Here is a 6390-nt window from a genome sequence, read left to right on the forward strand (position 1 = left end):
TTATTATTATTATTATTATTATTATTATTATTATTATTATTATTATCGTGTGAATAGAGAACTTCAATCCCCAAAAAACATTCAAGGACTTTCAAGGACAAGTGTAATTTTTCGCTGTTTTCACAAACTTTCCAGGGCCTTAAAATCTTTTTTTTAATTCACGAACTTTCAATGATTTCAAGGACCCATGGGAACCCTGTTTACATCTATAACCTTTAGTCACATCTTAAAGACCAAAAGGTTTGCATTTCCTTTCCTTTCTGCAGATTCATCACTAGAATAATCTAAAAATATAGGAGCAGCTGCATTATGATAAATAAATCTTTGGAAGTCTTTTTTTTCTGTTTGATAAGTGGCAGTAAATCATACACGTCTGAAAAAAAAGGCCTGCATAAACACAACCACAACCTGACCCGGACCCCCAAAGGGTCCCACAGCGCCCTGAGAGGACGAGAGATCACTTTTACTCGCCACATGATGAGAAAGGTCACAGGTCAGTCACCGACACATTAGTGTCTCGATGGGTTTTCAAATCAAAGCCCAAACGAGCCTCTTCTAATCCCGACGATGACAGAGGCGGCATTCTGTGCTCGCCTAACGAAGCCACAGCGAGGGAGGAGCCTCGCGCTGGCAAGCTGCGACGGCCAAGGCTTTAGTCACAGGCATGAGAAATTTATTTAGACTGCGCTGCAACATGTTCATCCGACCAGTGACACAAATCAACCATAATAACAAACCTCAGGAAGCCAAACAATGCAGCGAGAAGTTATTAGAAGCGGCRCGGCGGCGCAATGACAGGGTGCAGACACACTAAGAGAAGGAGAAGAGTTTAAAAGATGATCATCCRTCTTGTCAAAAATATCTATAAACGTACGATTTCAGCTCTTTTATTCTCTGCAGAGAGAGAGAATTTCATAGGTCTGTAAAATAAAGCCACACAAAGACAAGAAAAGAAGGAGAGAATGTGTCATGGCTGCCTTCAGGGAAACAAATTAACACTGGAGAAAATGAGAAAATCTTATAAACATCACGGCTGGCAGGAGTAGAGAGAAACCAGAAGATTGACCAGCAGTGCCCAGAACTCCTCCAAACATTATTATTATTATTATTACCAGTCAAGTTTCTGCACATTTACCTGCTGCCTCTGGGTCTGGGATCACAACGTAAACCTGTCCCTGAAGACTTGATGGGTCCTCACACCTGACCTGTACCTCTGAGACACATTCAGGGTCCTATAAACCAACAATCAGACTTTCAAATATATCTATCAAACATGACAGCAGCTGGCTTAAGGGCCGATTTCCTGGGTTTGGTCAGGACTGGGAATGAGCTGCAGCTGCTTTTTTTATTGGCAGCTGTAAAAATATTATTGCAATAACCTTATCTACTAAAAATTAAAGCATGCACTGGCTTTTCTGTCCTGTTTAGACAAGAATCCCTTAATTCCTGACATGTTCTTAAGATGATAGTAGCTGATTTCAACTGAAAAGACAGACTTACTTTATTTAATGGGGATATATCATGCAAAATTCATTTTTTTAGCTGTTTAATACATTTTGTTGTGAGCTTAGAATCTCTAGGAGTGCAAAAAGTTTAATTTATTTTCTCTCTGTGCTGCGTAGAAATCCTTATATTCTGTTTGGTTCATATTTTTCAACCAGTTCAGTTTTATTTATTTTCTGTGATGTTTTCGCAACTAACGTTTAATTAACTAGTTTAATTAGTTTATAAATAAAACATTATGTAGTTGGAAAACCCTCTATCAAACTAGAACGGACCTCTCTGGAAGCTGGAGGGGGCGGGGCTTGAAGAGGCAGCCTCAAAACGAGCTGATCTGAAATGCACCTCAGAAAAGAATGAAAGAGGGGCTTGTGGAGTTACAATAAGGAGGAATCACTTCATATAGACCCCCCAACTGAAGGATTTAAATGGGGGAAAAAAGGATTTAAAAGCATGAGGTTTCCTCCGACCCAGTGGATCCTAAACTAAGACACGTTCATTGGGAAAAGGAAAAAAAGAAAGGAAAACTGATTAATAGTTTTAATTATTCGAAGTTTTTGTGAATTTTTATAAACAAACAATACATTAATGTTTTTATATCCTCTGAACAGATAAGATATAGGTTCCCATGTGGTCTCTGGTGCCCCCCATGTTGGGAAACACTGCTTTAGCCTTATTGTAGTCGTAAAAAGTGACGTTTACCAGCAAAGGTCTGCACATACATGAAAACTGATATCAACTAAGTGTTTATTAATGAATGAATCATCATCATATTGTGTCACAGCAGAAAGACAGACATGTTTTTGCTCTTTCTTTCACCAGACACAGGTCTCCAGATATTTTACGGACTATTAGAGTGCAGGAAGTTAAAAGATGGTCCATGTTCTGGATTTGGTGACCATATTCACAGGCTGGCCCCCATTTTACCAAGTTGGTTTTGGTCCTTTTGACACCGGCCCCATGCCTGATTCAGGGCACACAATCTGTGATCTGCTGCCATACTGACACTAACGAAGCACCTACCAAGATGGCGACACAGATCTACTTCCCTTAAATGTGAAAAAAATGATTTGGAAGCATCGTATGTCTCTAAAAAAAAAACTCAAAAAAGGTCAAATAATTTTGAATTTGATAAAAACGATACCTTGATCTTAAAGGTTTTGATGCAACTCTGAACTTTGTGAAGAATCGGTGCAGCTGTGGTCACAGGAGACGTTCTTTAATCTGTAATGTTGTTCAGTCAGTTTTGTTTTTGTTTAAAAATAGTTTTTAAAAACAACAAGATAAATAAAAGCAATAATGAGTGCAGCATTAAAACATCTGCAGCGAGTCTGAACAGCAGCGTCCGACGCCTCAGGTTGGTCCGGTACCTGACACGGACTAGTACAACCAGACCCTGCATCTGGTTCGGCTTAGCGCTTTCAGCAGACCTCCATCCACTGATGAGCTCAGAGGAGAGAGTCCGGCGTGGCTGGGTTTCTCTCTTTCACCTCCGCGAGCCACCACTTCTCACTCTTCAGCCTCCCCCTCCTCCCTCCCTCCCCTCCCACCTTCTTCAACTTTCTAACCACCCCATGACATTTAAGGGTGCCTGGCATCCGTTTGAAGTGGGAGAGGGGGGCATTAGCTCTGGTTTCCTGCCCAAATCCCACACAAGCCAATAAAAAAGGCTCACAGGTCTGAGGAGAACCAAAGGAATTCCCGTTGGCTTCATGTTAAACAAACAACGTTGGCGTTCAGCCCTGTTTTCTATCCAACGTAACAAATGGGTCCTTCCTAATGCCAAAACATAGAGCTCTCCCCATTCCTCTTTCTAATTTATACAACTTATTTACAGATGTTAGACATTTAAACTATTTATAGTTACCAGAGCTCTACTCTGCCCTCTTTACATCACCCAGAAGAAGAGATGGTTTGGACTTAAAGTTAAAACCAGGAGGCTTTTGATTTCATTTTGCTCAGGTGGAAATGGATCTTTTCCCTTTTCTCCCAGCAGATCTCACAGCAGAGTCAGTTGACCTTCTCCTTATCTGATTAACTGTGTTCTGGTTAGACACAGTGAGGCAACACTGCCATCTACTGGCAACAAACCCCGTTCTCAAAATAAGCTCTCAGATTCCTGAGCTGATGAGAAAACCTCTCTGGGTTGATTTGTGAAGTGATTTTAATTGGATCTTATTATCATACAGAGGAGGCAGCGTGTAAGAATTATACCAAGAGTTTCAAAGAATAAAAAAACAAAGCAATGCATTTCTCTGGAAGCATAATTACCGATGCAGAGGAGCTGGAGATCGGATCTGATTGATGTGCAAAGTTACACAAACATCTTTGTTCTCGAGAAGTCAACAACAAAATCTTTGCATTTCTAATTTCCATTAAAAATTATTGACTTTTAACTTCGCTTTTAAAAAGGCGTGTCGAAGGCTTCGGCAGCTGCTTTCTTAATAAGCTCAAAGTGCTGCAGCCGTGAACTGTAACCAACTTCATGTTCTTGCGGCAGCTCATCGTGGTCACCATGGTAACCCTTTCTCTCACTCCCTGACGGCAAAGCTGAAGAGAAGCAGAAAGAAAATAACAGAAAAACAGGCCTCGGACAGTTTGAGTCAGCATGTTTAGAGCAAAATAAAACATTTTTACCCGTGTGATGAAACTACCTGCACAGAGAAACACAAGCAGGATTATTAAGTTTGTATTAAAGATGAACGTAAACAGTATTTTTAGCTTTTAGCTAAATTTTTGTTACTCTGAATTTGTTTATTTAGTCGGGACAGTGTGCAATTAAAACAACCATAAAAACATTTGACGCATTGCCCCAGATTTAGCCCAAGGCTAATTTACATCTGTAGTCACTGTTACCTTTTGCTATTCTGCTACTTTTGATATTTAGCTTTTATATTTTTTGCTACTTTTATCTTTTAGCTACAGTTTTACTACTTTTGATATTTTAGCTTTTAGTTAGCACTTAGCTACTTTTAGCTTTTAGTTACTATTCTACTATTTTTGATGTTTAGTTTTTAGCTAGCTTTTTTGCTACTTTTACCTTTTAGCTACAATTTTACCGCTTTTGATATTTTTTTAGCTTTTAGCCAGCCTTCTGCTACTTTTAGCTTTTAGCTTGTCAAAACAGGAAGCTATAGCATGAAAGAGTGATGAGGGCATTTTCAGTTTAATGTGGCTTCAACTATTTAAACGTAATGTGCATAAAGGCAGGATCTAACACGAGGCTACTTCAAACGCTGCTGAGAGACAGTATAACCTTCGTGCTGCTCGACTAAAGGGATAATGAAAAGGCCGTTAGGATTAAGTATGAGGTGTGCTTTAGATGAGATAAATATGTTAGGGAATCACTTCTCACAGCCTTGCCAGCAGGCAGTGATTGAAAAAAGGTCAGCATAAGGAATTAGTCATCATACAGTCTGTCCTCATGAAATATACAGGGCATAATGGCTCGTGTCTCTGTCCAATGAAAGGTTTAATTAAAGAAAAATGAAAATGGTTACGGGGAAAATAATCTTCACGCCAAGCTGTACAATTACACCGGGGACCAGAAAGGAAGAATAATTCATAAAACATGTTAAATTGAAATAAATTAAAGGCTTAAACTGCTCGCTGCGTTTTTAAGTTAACTTTCAGCTACGACCTCATCAATATGCTAAACAGTTGATGAGATATTTTGCTAACAGACGCATATATTTACACAGATACAGGAAACATAATATAGTCTTGATGTTTGAAATAATCAGTCCTTAAATTTCATATTTAAATTTTCTATTTCCACTAAACAGCATCAAAACTGATTTGTTAATTTCCCCTCAGCAGACCCAGCTGTCTGTCCCAGGATTGTCCTGTAGGTGGCAGTAGAGGTCCCAGCTGAGAGGAACAGCACACAGCCTCTCAGGAAGTCTCTCAGTGAATCCCATTACTTGCACAGAAAGATGCTTCACAAGCAGCCGTGTTTGAACGACTGCCAAGCAAATCCTTAGCCGGGGCTGATTATTTGCTCCTCGACGGTTTTGGAAAGTAGGCCAAGGCACTTGCTGATTCTCATTTGTCGTAAAGGTTTGACACGAGCAACAAAAAATGCATCAAGTTTGGGAGAAGACGAGAATAACATATGAATGCAGAATTTTCCATCTGATGCTGGGGATGATTAGCTGAAGTGCAACAACGCAATAGAAACAATGCAGTTAACAACCATAAAGCAAATTCTGTTCACCTCCTAAAAATCTAATTTTGTCGAAAATGTAAGTCTTATCATTCCTTGAAGGAATGCATATCACCCACAGCCTTCCATGCCAAGATTTTGGACTATGATTGCTTTAAGTTGTAGCTGTTTTGGTCAAATCTTAAAAATAAGGCAGCACAGATATAAGTAAAACTGACTGAGTTACAGTCATATTAGTCTTGATTTGGATTGACTCCAAATTGTATTTAGTTGTAGCCACTAATTATTGTCTGAAAGTTTCATTATAATCTGTCCAGTGGTTATTGTGATATTTTGCTAACAGACAGTAAACCGTTGACATGGAGCTGGTGAATTGGGAGTCATTACATGCAGCTCAATTAAAAAGCTTGTATTTTTTTTAGGTTGTACAATTTTTTTGTTTTTTTAAGTAGCAAGTAAATAAGTATTGATAAACAAATGTGGGAGTGTCTAATTTCCTACAAAGGATCAATAAAGTATCTATCTATCTATCTATCTATCTATCTATCTATCTATCTATCTATCTATCTATCTATCTATCTATCTATCAACGTATCTATCCACCCGACAACCCACCCATCTACCTACCTACAGAATCAGCTTTATTTCATCAGCTCCTAAATTTACTCAAACACAGAATCATATACACAAAAAAACGACTCCCTAGAGCAAGGCAGTGGGGGGGG

At 39.0% G+C, this 6390-nt stretch overlaps 1 long non-coding RNA gene across 1 annotated transcript in view; it reads right to left on the bottom strand.

Moving 5' to 3' along the window:
• Positions 1-3646: 3646 nt before the first annotated feature.
• The window catches only part of LOC106515897 (uncharacterized), a 9949-nt gene continuing 7205 nt past the window's right edge, over positions 3647-6390 (bottom strand). The window contains exon 3 of the long non-coding RNA XR_001310050.1: positions 3647-4050. This is a non-coding gene — a long non-coding RNA (uncharacterized LOC106515897). The remainder of the gene's footprint in view (positions 4051-6390) is intronic.

This window comes from Austrofundulus limnaeus, unplaced genomic scaffold (genome assembly GCF_001266775.1).
Source record: "Austrofundulus limnaeus strain Quisiro unplaced genomic scaffold, Austrofundulus_limnaeus-1.0 Scaffold33, whole genome shotgun sequence".
NCBI classification, from domain to species: Eukaryota; Metazoa; Chordata; class Actinopteri; order Cyprinodontiformes; family Rivulidae; genus Austrofundulus; species Austrofundulus limnaeus.